Raw genomic sequence first — 13,266 nt, 5'->3', positions numbered from 1 at the left:
GGGGGGGGGGCAGGGTCACCAGCAGTGTTGTTACCACTCCCCCACCAGCTCCATTTCTGTCAGGTTTTCTTAGTGGAGACTCCCAGTGGGACATCTACCTGCTGTGATGTTTCGGCATTTGTTCCCAGAAGCCGTCCTCCACTGATCGAACCAGTAAAGGTAAAACTGATGGTCACTGTCAAACGAACTTCAGTGGAGCAAGGGGGGAGGGGGGAGACACCACATGACCCACGAAACACATTTTGATGCACGATAAAGCATTTTAAGAGAAATACACAGTGTATTTCTTAAGGTCAATTTTCCTGGTCAAGGGCTGTGGGCCAGGGTGCGACCTGCACCCCACAGCCCTGCCCGCTCTGGGAGCTGGAGTCCCAGCAGGTTGTCCTTGTGGGGTGTGTATGGGTGTGTGCTTACCACCGTGAGTCAGTGCCAACTCGCAGTGACCCTACAGGACAGGGTAGAACTGCCCCTGTGAGTTTTTGAGACTGACTACGGGAGTAGAAAGCCCTGTCCTCCCGAGGGTGGACTGGCGGTTTCAAACTGCGACCTTGTGGGTAACTGCTCAGTATATAACCACTATGCCAGCTGGGCTCCTGTAGGCGTGTGCAGGTGGATTTAAGAACACCACTCTTGAGTCCCCCATAGTCTGGGTCAGCCACTCCCATACACGTTCCCTCCGCACACCCGGGGGACCATTCAGGACCAGAAGAGGGCATCTAGCCCTAATGCACTTGGGTCTCAGCTCTGAGCCCTGTGTAAGTAACCTTTAGAACCTGGGTGGGAGCTGACCTTGGTCCCAACTGCAACCCTAGGTCATGTGGGAAAAATGTCTGAAACAACTCAGATGGATGAAGAAACTTCTCTAACCCAAACCCCAGTTGCTCTTTTTTCTGTTAAAATTCATGCACTGTACATAATTCATGCACTGCACAATTCAATAATTCAAACGTCTGAGTTGTCTCTTAAAAATAATTCTTTGCAATAGAGATTCTCCAAGTCAGAGACACCCTCTGGTCACCCAGCTGCCTAGTGAGCCAGTGATATTGGGTCTGAAGCATCTAGACATTTTCATGTGCGCGGTGCTCATCCAGCAAATAGAAACTGCCCTTAGAGACTGACTCCCCCCAGGGGCATGCCAACACACCAGGAACACCTGGCTTCCCCAACCCCTGTAGAACTGTACCGGAAAGCATAGTGTTTCCCCTGGAAAAGGAAGGGGCAGCTCCGAGGGCTAAGGACAGCAATAAGTGAGCACATGGGCCTGCCCCAGCCGCCAGGTTGTTGCCATCGAAACCTGGTTGCCAAGAAGAAATGTTGCCAGTTGGCCCAGAAGGAAGGGCTCCCCCCCACCCCAAGAAAAATGACATCTTCCAAAAACCCAACCCAGACTCTGCCGTCAAATCAATTCCAACTCGGCGACCCTGGGACAGAGTAGAGCGGTCCCTGCGGGTTTCCGAGACACGTAGACTGGATAGGTTCAAACCGCTGACCTTTTAGCTGCTCGATGTGTATCCAGCACACTACGCCCCCGAAGCTCCTAGAAATGACGTCTTGGGTGGCAGGAAGAGGAGACGAGCAGAGAGAACCAGCTGAAGGTTGCTGTAAGGACAGACAGTGCCCTTGCTTGGTGGGCGGGGAGGGCCTTTGAGGCCACCTACTACTCTGACCCCAGTTACCGTTTGTTCTCCAGAGGGGAAGGGGCCTGGTTTGGCTGCCCTTGACAGCAGCCCCAGAAGACCGGGAGGGGGGTGGTTTTTCTAGGCAGGTGACCAGAAGGGAGGCTGCTGGAGCCCGTGTAAGGGCCACCTAATGCACCCTGCCAGGGAGCAGTCGCATCTGCTCACTCGGAACCCAGAACCCTTGCAGCCCCTTCTAAGGGACCAGAGTCAAAAATGGCAAGGGTAGAGAATGTGCTGTTTTATTTCACCTAATAAGCTGGCTAGCCTGGCCCCGTAGACCAGCACAAGTGATCGCAGGCTTCCGGTCACGTCCACATTTTACCAGGTATACTTTCCTGGCAGCCTCGCTCCATGAGCCCCCTCTTCAGAGGTCTTTGTGCGGGCCCGGCCTTACTCGGGAAACCCTAGACTGGCAGCTTCAGCTGTCTCTGCCAGAGAAGCCTCCTGTACCCAGGTAACTCAGCCCCCTGCCGTCGAGTCAATTCTGACTCCCAGGGACCTGTAAGGCAGGGAGAACTGCTTCCTAGGGTTTCCGAGACTTAACTCTTTATGGGAACTGAGGGCCTCATATTTCTCCCCAGGGACGGCCGGTGGGTTTGAACGGCTGCCCATGCCGTCAGCAGCCTGACTAGCCACCTGGAACGTGAGAAGGTGGATAGCATTCTGTGATGCACTGCCTCTCATACACGCACACCCTCACTCCTTTTCACACTCACTGTGACCAGAGGGGACGGCTGGTTCTGCAGCCCGTGAACCCCGGGTGGAACCAGCCGAGGAGATAGCCCAGCCCCAGGTTGGACAGGCCCTGGATGAGGCTGTCAGCCTGCATGGTCTACTGAAAGGCCTTCAAAGCAGGAGAATGTCGGGGGTCAGGTGCGAGCAGAGTTAGCAGTCAGGCGGGACTCCACCGCTTCACGGGTCACCTTGGCCACTGTGTTTAACTCCTTCTCAAAGAACAAAGAACACTCACTGCCACAGAGTGGGTGTCGACTCATAGTGACTCAGTAGCACAGGGTCCAATAGCCCCCTGTGAGCTTCCGAGACGGAAAGCCCAGTCTTTCTCCCCCGGAGTAACCACTATGCCACAGGGCTCCTTTTTAACCCACCCTGCAGTCCCTCGATTCCTGTTTAACGTGGAGGTGGCAGCCAGCAAACGGGATGAGCTGGGAGGGGAAAGGCATCGGAGGGTTTGAGATTCTTGAGCCCAGAACCGGGGGTGCAGGACTGTTCATCTGCTGGTATCACAAACCCCACGATGATTGAGGGGGGCACTTCCCACCCCCTCAAGGGGCTGGATCCCTACTCCTCGGGCATTTCAGAATCCGAGTGCACAGAACTGTGTGTTTCCAATGCTGGGCTAAATCTCCTGAACTTAATAGATGTAGGTCACTGTAGACAGACCGCTCACATCAGCAGCTACCAGCCACCTGCACCTACTCGGCCAGCTCCCCCAGACTGCTCCCACCCACAGCTCCAGGGGACGTGCCACAGGTCCCTGTCCTCCTCAGGGGAACCTTGTCCAGGAGAAGTGACTCGTTCTGAATCCAGAACACTGATTGCTGAGCAAAACGTAAGGTGACCAGATTTTAACATTGGTAAAGCGGGACACCATTGATAAAACTCACATCCTGGCGAAGTAGCCACATGGCAGCCGAAAACCGTATACCCTAGTTTGTCGTGCATTCTTTCCAAAAATCAGGACGTTTTAAAACGCCACAGGACGAGGGACAAATTGTCAAAAATCGGGACTGTCCCGCCAAAAGCGGGATGTCTGGTCACCGTAAGCAAAAGCCAACGGAACAAAGGCTTACACACACACACACACACACACACACACACACACACACACACACACACACACACACACACACACACACACACACACACACATACGATAATTTCCCCACAGAGCAGACACCCTCAATTCCCAAGGCTTTGTGGCTCTCCAGCTGGCCTCTCCCTTTAGGGAAGAGGTAACACCTGACTGCAGACAGCTCCCTTTTCCTAGCTTTATTTCATTTACCCTCAATTTAAAAAAAATGTTTAATACTTTTTTTTAAAAAGTGTCACACTTGGCACTAGCTCTTGGTTCTGAATAACACTTCTAGTTTCAATGATTGATCTTTTAAGCTTTCAACAAATTGCTCTTATCATTGCAAGAGAACCTGGCATGGGGGTGGGGGGGCAGGGCATGGCTACGGCCCATATTCCTGGGCTCACCCTGTTGAAAACCAGGCTGGACCGTCGCTGGATCGGGATCTGCCTTGCTGGGAGCAACCAAGCCTCATGTGCAGGTCCTATATGAAGCCTATGGTTCACCGACAGGTGTCTCAGCTCGAGGGACGGGGGCTGGAGCTGGCAGGACCTGAACTCCTGAGGTCTGGGCATCTCTCCTGAACTACCCTCAAAAGGAGCTGGGAGCCCAGCTTGCAGGAGGAGACGTGTCTTTGGAAGAAGGGAGTGTTCTGAAACACTGGCCAGAGTCGAGCCAACTCTCGGTGACTGCAGCTGCTGAACCAGGAAGTGGTTTCGTGAATGGCAGGGCAGGGCAGAGATGGGCTCTCAGGGCCGTTTGGAGAGCTAGGCCTTTCACTGTGGAGAGGAGCAAACGGAGGGGAACTTTTCTTCCATTTGGGGTGGTGGGGTGCACGTTCACCCCTCTCCCCATTTGCACGCCTAACATGGCCAACAAGTCAATGGTTGATTGATTTGTTTTTTAGTATATGTGCTGCCAAAGCGAGCACAATTGATTTGTTTTTTTTTCCTTCTGTGTGAGAGGATCATTTCCTCCTCCAACATGCAAATCCACACTGTCGGTGTGATGGGGTACGCTCCTTAGACTCTCCGCAATCAAGACTTCAGCACAGGCCTGCCCAAGCCAGCAGCACAGCCCTGAGCCAGGCAAGGCCCTCGGGGTGGAGGCAGCTGTAGGGCTGCTTTGTTCCTGGTCCCCTGATTTTCTGCTTGACTCAGTCATTTCCTCCACACCAACAGCCACCACCACGGCCCCTTCCAGCTGCCTTCTGCTACTCCACATAGGCCTGCCGGCTCCTCCCTGACCCTCCAAGCAAAGTCTCCACTGGAGCCACGGGGGCGAGGACCTACAGTCTGGTCTACTAGCCCCAGCGTAGCAGACCTGTTGGTTGACCTAGGGCATGACTCACCAGACTGGTTTCTCATTCATGAAACAGGAAGGTGACATTTTCTCTCTCTCTCTCTCTCTCTCTCTCACAAGAACCACATGTAGCCACACTGGCACTCTGCTACAGGAAATTAGTCATAGCCAGACGCCCACCCCAGGACCCTCACTCCCTTCACTTGCCTGTGATTCAGCCGCATCCCAACAGCTGACTTCCAAAAGGGCAGAGTCAAGGTGAAAAATGGCATGGGGTCAATGACACGGACCAGCACTGGGGGGACAGATGCTGGAAGGCCCAGCTCTTGGCAGCACAGTCCCCACCCCTGGGCGTCGCCTTCCCCTGGGGACCATTCTGAGCCATAATCAGACTCGCATCTCACGGCCATCTCCTAATTTACAGGGCAGAGGACAACGGCCCCTGTGGGTTTCTGAGGACTGTAACCCTTTAGGGCAGTAGAAAGCCCCTGCTTCCTCCCACAGAGGGGCTGGTAGTTTTGAACTGCAGATCTTGCTGTTAGCAACCCACTGAATAACCACTATACCACCAGGGCTCTTCTAGTCAGACTTGGGCAGGGGGACATTCTGAAGCTTTTTGGTCCATTGGGCCTCTCAAGATGGCTCTGCCTTGATTCTGTTTTTGGAGGGGACACTCACTAGCAACAGTTGGCTCTTGACTTCATGTCTTGGGCTAGGTTCTCTAAAGAAAAAAAACTACAGTAAAGCTTATGAATCTGTAGAGCAGGTTTATATCAAAGAAATGGTTCACACAGTTGTAGAGACAGGCAAGTTCCAAGTTCATGGGTCAAATGTCAGGCTGGAGGGGGGAGGAGACAAGCCAGTCGGTGCAGTATAGCAACGATAAAACATACAACTTTCCTCTAGTTCCTAAATGTTTCCTCCCCACCCACTATCATGACCCCAATTCTACCTTACAAATCTGACTAGACCAGAGGATGTACACCGGTACAGATAGGAACTGGAAACACAGGGAATCCAGAGCAGATGATCTCTTCAGGACCAGTGGTGAGAGTGGTGATGCCGGGAGGATGTTGAGGGAGGGTAGGGTGAAAAGAGGGAACCGATTACAGGGATTTGCATATAATCTCCTCCCTGGGGAATGGAGAACAGAAAAGTGGGTGAAGGGAGACATCGGACAGTGTAAGATATGACAAAATAATAATTTATAAATCATCAAGGGTGCCTGAGGGAAGGGGGAGTGGGGAGGGAGGGGGAAATGAGGAGCTGATGCCAAGGGCTTAAGTGGACAGCAAATGTTTTGAGAATGATGAGGACAATGAATGTACAAATGTGCTTTACATAATCGATGTATGTATGGATTGTGATAAGAGTTGTATGAGCCCCGAATAAAATGATTTTTTTTTAAAGTCAGGCTGGAGGCATCTCGACTTGAGGACCCACAGGGCTAGTAAACCCGAGATCAGCAAACTCTGGCTGCAGAGATGAACGAATCCAAGGTTAGCCGCTGAAATGGCCCGTTGGTGACAGCTTTCGGGATTGGCAGACACTGTCTCAAGTCCAAAGAACTGGGATTCAGAGGACGAGCCAGATGCAGGGTCCAGATCCAGCGGAAGGTAGGCAAGCTTTCCCACAGGGTTTATTTCGACTGGAAGCAGACCACACCCCTAAAGAAACTTCCATTCAATCCGTTGGCTGCTCATAGTAGATCACGTTACAAAGGTAATTAAATTATGTTAGATTTCATCATCGGGGGTTACTGGGTCTTTACCAAATTCCTGGAAGAGCCAAATTTACACAAAGCCTTACTGATCACACTCCAGATGGAATGGCTTCAGCAGGAAAGGGCTTAACCCAATATGGGGAATTCCATACGGATCCGTTATTCACTGACCTGGTGCTGAGTCATAGCTGCTGGTACTGAATTACAACTGAGGTCCCCAGACAACACCTGTTTCCCAACACACACATAGCTGTTAGGGCTGGGGTTAGGGACTCTACAGGGGGTTTCCTGCAGTGACATCCACGTGTGCAGTTCTAGTCTGAACCACCTTTCTGGTCCCTTCTGCCCCTCGGATCCTAGATCGCATCATCTTTCCTGATCCTCCAGCAGGACTTTCTTGCATCTTCTTTTCTTGTGAAATCTTTTACTGCACAGGAAACAAAACCAGCCCTCCCCCTCCTGCCCTGAGGCCTTCGGTGTGGACCTGGTCTGTGAGAGGGAGAGCCCGCGGGGGCAGGGAGCTTGGAAGCAGGCTGGTGTCCAGGCCCGCCCCACTGCCCCACGATGTGGGCTTTTCAGCTCCATTTCAGCCTGGGGCATGACAGCGCCAATGTCAATGTGATTGTCCAGCTGAGGACGGCTGTGCACTTGGTGGTTTTCTTCCTTTCATTGTCATCTTTCTTTTGTTTTTAACCCATGGTCTGGTTGTCGCCCAGGATTTTAGCTGACAAAGAGAGAGGAGCCTCTTTATCTTTTGGTTTTTTTAACAGTTGTATTGGCACTTAATCCATACATCTAGTTCAATCACACCAAGACTTGTGCGACCATTGCCACATCAACTGCAGAGCATTTCTCCCCAACCCCCTTGATTCAATCTCCTTTAAAATGAGTTCTGTAATCACCTTCAGTCCTAGTGCTCCCTCCCCGCCCCACCTTCACTGTTTACTCCCCAAACCCCCTCACCCTTCCCATCTCACCCACCTCTCTGTCCCTTAGAAACCCTTGCATCTGTTATTATCTTTATATATCCACTCCTTTTGTGCTTCACAAACTGGTAAATATAAAGATAAAAATACCACCAATGAGTAAGAAAAAAGGGCTACCATCAATATTTAAAAAGCCAGGGAAGAAGTTTTTATCATGAAGCAAGCAAAAAGTCCTTGCACCTAGGACAAATTCAGGTTGGGTCTAGCGCAGCAGATCTCAACCTGTGGGTCTCGACCCCTTTGGGAGTTGAACGACCCTTTCACAGGGGTCACCTGATTCATCACAGTAGCAAAATGACAGTGATGAAGGAGCAATGAAAATAATTTTATGGTTGGGAGTCCCCACAACCTGAGGAACTGTATTAGGAAGGTTGAGGAACCCCTGGTTTAGAGGGAGGTCAACTGACCAAGGATCAAGTCTGACCCAGCCTAATCAGGATGACCATGACCGATGCTGGATGGTAAGGTTGTTCCAGACCCTGGCCCATGGCTAGAGGGGAACCGCCCCAGCTTCAGCTGACTCAGTACTCTGAACTTGCTTTCTTTCCCCTCTCTGGACTCTTCAGCCACGCATCCTTGAAACCCAGAGCTTTCTCTTTTCAGAACCCACCTTGGACATGGAGAAGCTGGCTCACCTGCCCACACCCCCCAGGCAGGAACCGATTCCTCTCTAGTCCCCTAAATGGGCGGGGACAGAGGTGCTAGGTCCTGGGCCAGGAAAACCATCCCTCCCTGCCTGTATTCCTTTCTGCTGCTCCCAGCAAGCTTCAGCCACTCAGGTCAGCCTGGTTTTCCAGGTGGCTGCTAATGTCCCCGGAAGTGGTAAGCAGCCTGCCTGCACCTCCTTGTGATCCCAGGGAAGAGCGGCTGACTCTGAGGGCCAGAGGAGGACTTCTGGGGACATGGTCAGTTTGGGTCTCAGGAGGCCACTAAGGCGGTCTCAAGAATGGAGCCCCCGCCTCTGTTGGCCAGTGCTATCTGGTTGCTGGTCTAGGAAGTACTGAGGCCCCCACCCCTCTGCTCTAACTCATCCTTCAGGGAGCAGTTCTGGGGCACTGTGTCTGGGGCACACACTCGGGTAAATCTGAAGATGGTTAGTGTTGGTGAGCATTGGAAACAAGGAAGGAAGCAGCACGTGGGCTTGTGGAAACTGACTCAGAGGCTAGCCAATCTGGAGATGCAAGGATGGGCACCTGCAGGAGGTGGTAGATCTGCCATCCAGAGCCCACCCCCACCTGGGTTTGTCTCCTGGGGGAAGTCGGAGGCCTCGGTAGGTCTCACCTCCTTCAGGGACAAGATGGCCATAAAGACAGGATGAAGAAGTGGCCGACCAGACCCAGACTGGGTGGTGCTGGGCTGTGGGTATTGACCATTCTGATCAAATATCCCACCGAAGAATCTTGACCAAAGGGGGGGACAGGCACAATAGAATTTCACAGTCTTGTGGATTTCCTGGCACCATGGAAGCTGGCTGAACCCCTGAAACTATTATCCCGAGAGATGGTCTTTAACTTTCAAACCAAAGTATTCTGTGAAGTCATCTTAAAACCAAACAACACTTTAACTTAACTCATTTTGTCAAAGGTCTGCCTTGAGTATTATGCTCTTTGAAGAGCCACGTGCATGGTAGCAAGTTGACGACAGCAACTTGAAGTCTTAGATGCGGAGCTTCAGGGCCACGTGCTTGTTAGTGAGGGAGAGCAGGAGCAGCGTGAGAGCGTGGTACATGTAGAAACTGGGACTGGTGCATGTTTGGCTGTGGATATGCCCAACAGCCAGAAGTTAAATACACTCTAAAGAAGAAGAAGAAGAAAATCCTGATTCAGGTGACAGACACCAACGAGGGCCTTCAGAGAGCCCATGAAACACAAACGAGCATCCATGTCCAACCCTGAGACCAGAGAACTAGATGGTGCCCGGCTACCACGGCCAGCTGCTCTGGAAGGGATCACGTTAGAGGGTTGGGGACCGAGTGGGAGGAAAATGTAGACCAGAACTCAAAATCATAAAAGAGGCCAGGCTTGCTGGGACCACCAAGATTGTGGGCCTCAGTCACCCTCTGAGTCTAGAACTACACTGGCCCCATGAGAATCATCAAGCATTTCCAACAAAAAGGATAGCATTTACCCAAGGACAACGCTCAAAGGCTCAGGAAAGGAGGCGGGCTGGAAGTAGGAAGCAGGAGGTGGGATAAGGGTAGGTACATTGAAGAGACGGCATGGTTGAGTTGAGATAAAATGTGTATGAATTGCTGAATGTAAAACTCATGATCTACTCTGTCAGCCATCAAATTGAAGATAAAAAGCAACAAGCAAACAGATAAAAAAGGTCATGATCTGTAAACATGTTGCTAAAAGTCTTTTAATTCCATTTCCTCACAAACTTTTGGAAGCCCCCCTTGTACACGTACAGCACTGGGAGACCCGCCCTCAACAAGTTGTCCTCAGCCAATAAAGCGGAGGAGACAATGCCCTTTCATCCCTGTCCCCTTCATTGTCCTGGGAGCGTCTGAGATCCTTTGAGAACCCCAAAACGAGAGCCACGTGAAGAAAAGGTGAATTCTCTAAAGAGTGGCCCTGTGGTGGACACTTCTGAGTGGACCGATGGTGAGAGGCCTGCAGGGCTCTTTGAAGCGGGTTCCTGCTGAGGCCCAGGAAGGGAAGGGAAGGGGCGTGGGCCAGAGCCCCTGTGGAGCTGGACCATTAAAGAGCAGCTGGGGAGGGGACCTGCCCTTTTCTTCCCGTTCATGCCCCTTTAGAAACCCCTGGTCTGCCTCCCACAGTCTGGTTCCTGAGCCCCAGCCAGCCCCCCACCCCTCAGGGTGAGTCCAACAGTGTACAACAGAACACGGACTACATGGTGGACACAGTGCCTAGACTTTGGAATGGGCGCCCTTCTGAGGCAGCGTCCCTCGCTAACCCTTCCCCGAAGAAATCCGTGCTCTCGGATTTAAACAGCAGTTTTGCAACCTTGAAGGAACTCTTCCTCACCACCACCACCCCCCCGCCCCCGCAAATGTTTATTCGTACACATGCAACCCACTCCAAGACAAGCTTCATTCTAACTATGGGCGCCCTGGTGGTGGACGGAGTGGTTACGTTGGGCTGCAGTCCACAGGGAAGCCACCAGCCGCTGCTTGGGAGAGAGGCGGGCTTTCTACTCCCGTGAAGAGTCCAGTCTCTGAGACTGGCCCGGACAGTTCTACCCTGTCCTTGCAGGGTCTCTGTGAACAGGCATTGGCTCATTGGAAGGGAGTCTTGGTTTTATAGGTGGTCACAGATGGTAAAGCAGGGAGTCCGGTGTTGACACAGAAATGGAACCCAGGGTCACTGCGGCCTCAAAGAGGGCCCTTTATTTTTTGCCAGCCTTCATCGTGTGACCCGGGGCCAGCAGGCCCTTCCCCGCGGCCTTCGCTTTTCCCTGCTCCAGTTTCTCCGGCTTTTCTTTCAGCTTCTGCTTGGAAGCCTTGTCGCCTTCATTCCCTTCTTGCTCTGCTGCTTGCGTTGTTTGGGGGCGGGGCAGGGGCTGCTTCTCACTACCTTCTCTCCTCTGCCCCGCCCTCTCTCTCTCTCTAGACGTGGCACCTGTGCCCCTTGCCCAGGCCTGGCTCCAAGAGCAGAGCCAATCACCTTCCTCTTTAATGCTCTTTGGGTTGGGGAGGGGGGCGAAGCAGCTTGGAGGGGCCAGATCAGGGCTGTAGGCTGGTGGCGGGGTAAATTTCCCAATGAAATTCTTTTTTTATTAAATAGTTTTATTGGCACATAAGTCACGTATTAATACAGTTCCATCGCCATCAAGTTGTGCAATCCTCCCTACAATCAGTTTGGAATATTTTCTTCTCTCTTGTCCTCATTACCTCCCCATATCCCGCCCAATCGCCCCTTCCATCACCCCAAGAAACGCATCTCGTTATTGCCTCTCTAGATGTCCTCACCCAATGACATGCTGTGCCCCAGCCTTTGCTCCCCTGAAGGGTGAGCAGGTGCATTGCTGCGATGGGAAAATCCCCGAGCACAGCGTTCCTGGGCTTTTCTCATGGACGCCAATTCCTGGCGTCTTCCCATTTCTTCAACATACGTTCGCGGGATCATCCTGTGTCCTCCAAGAAAGTCTTTCAAGATTGTCTCTTTGGGACCTCCCAAACTCCTCCGCGGCCTCTTTGCCTTGAAGCGGGCCATTGTTTTGTTCATCCGTGCGCTGGCCTTGCACAAGAACCCCCATCCTCCAAGCCCAGCCTTGAGCATGGAAGAGACTTCGGACAGAGCTGACCCTGCCTCTTCCCTTTGCCCCGAGGGTGGTGACCTCCTGCCAGGGTCTGAACCACACTCTGGGGGCTAGCTGTTTTCCTGCGGCCCCCGGGCCCAACACAGCCCCCCTAAGAAAGAGCCTGTGGGATGGTCCAAATTGGATTGTGGTGGTGAGTGCACAACTTCCTTTAATTTATTTAAGCCTTGGGATTGTACAAAATGTTAATTCAATGTCGATAAAGCTGTTAGAACTTGAACGAAAGGGCGAGTCTTGAGGGGCTCAAGCCTGAAGAGGGAAAGGTTTGCATTTTGCTCAAGGAAGCCTTGTCCTGGCTGGTGACGGGGCTAGATGGAAGCAGGATTAGAAGATCACCTGGTAAGGTGTTGGATTGTGTCCCCTCACAAGATATCATTCTGTCCTAAGCCCCTGCCTGTGAATGTGTCTTTGTAAATGTAATTCAGTAGGATCCGGCTCTGGCGGCATGATGCTTGAATGCTCACCTGCCAACCAGCAGGCTAGTGTGTGGATCCACAGAAGAAAGACGCGCCGTCAGCACTCATTTGCTCCTGAAGTCTTCACCGGATTCTCCCCAGCACTCTCTCCCAGCGTGGCCCTGGGTGGCCTCAACTGATTGATAATGCTGCCCAAACTTAACAAACCGAACTTTTATTAGTATCGTAGTCTTTCAATGGCCACAGTCATTTAAGAAAATTGGGAATTATAAAAATCGGAATGAAGAAAATCATGGTGGATTTAATATTTCACGTGAAGGTTTTTGGTTATTTACACCTCCTTCCCTTCCCGCATCTTTTAAAAAAGATTTCAGTTTCTATTCCCAGGTTTAGTTAAGCTTCCTTGATCCTATTTACTTCCTCTTCATTTCCAGGAACCTACTTCCCTGTGTGCTTCTCGTCTACTGTCCTCAGTGTCTCTCCTTGGGGCTGACCCCCGTCCTTCCGGGGCTGTGGTGTGGCCTTTCTGGCATTGTGACTGGTGACTTGGTCAGACTATCTTTTATCCGAAGTGTTTTACTCATATTTTCCACCCTTTTGGTTCTGTGAGGAATGAGAATTGATCGCCACACCCAAGACGTCATTCCCATACCAACTGGGGAAATTTTGCAGCTCCACAAGTGTCCAGAAACATCTGGAATAACCCCTGCATTGCTGGAATAAGTAGCCACCCTTCTCGATGGCTGTTCGACAAATGCCCGGCACGTGAGAGAGTTTTTTAAAAAGCCGATGTCATTCTTACTGGACGATGTCATCCTCCAGGCCCCTCCCGCAGCTCTGGCCTCACGCAGGGCACTCGGCTTTGGGACCCAGCCTGGGCAGCGGAGCCCCACGGGGTCCTGGGGATTTCCCCAGAGGACTTTCACAGTGGATAGGCTGCAAACCACAGCCTTTCTGCGGGAGAGAGAAAGACGAGGCGGGGTCCTCGCCTGTCGGAAAGCACCGGCCTGCCGGGGCAGTGCGTGAGACTTGCACCCGCGGGCGCGAGCCAGGGGCGGGGCGG

Source organism: Echinops telfairi, unplaced genomic scaffold (genome assembly GCF_000313985.2).
Source record: "Echinops telfairi isolate 266 unplaced genomic scaffold, ASM31398v2 ScPeMD7_6273;HRSCAF=7185, whole genome shotgun sequence".
NCBI classification, from domain to species: domain Eukaryota; kingdom Metazoa; phylum Chordata; class Mammalia; order Afrosoricida; family Tenrecidae; genus Echinops; species Echinops telfairi.
This window is presented reverse-complemented; position numbering follows the sequence as displayed.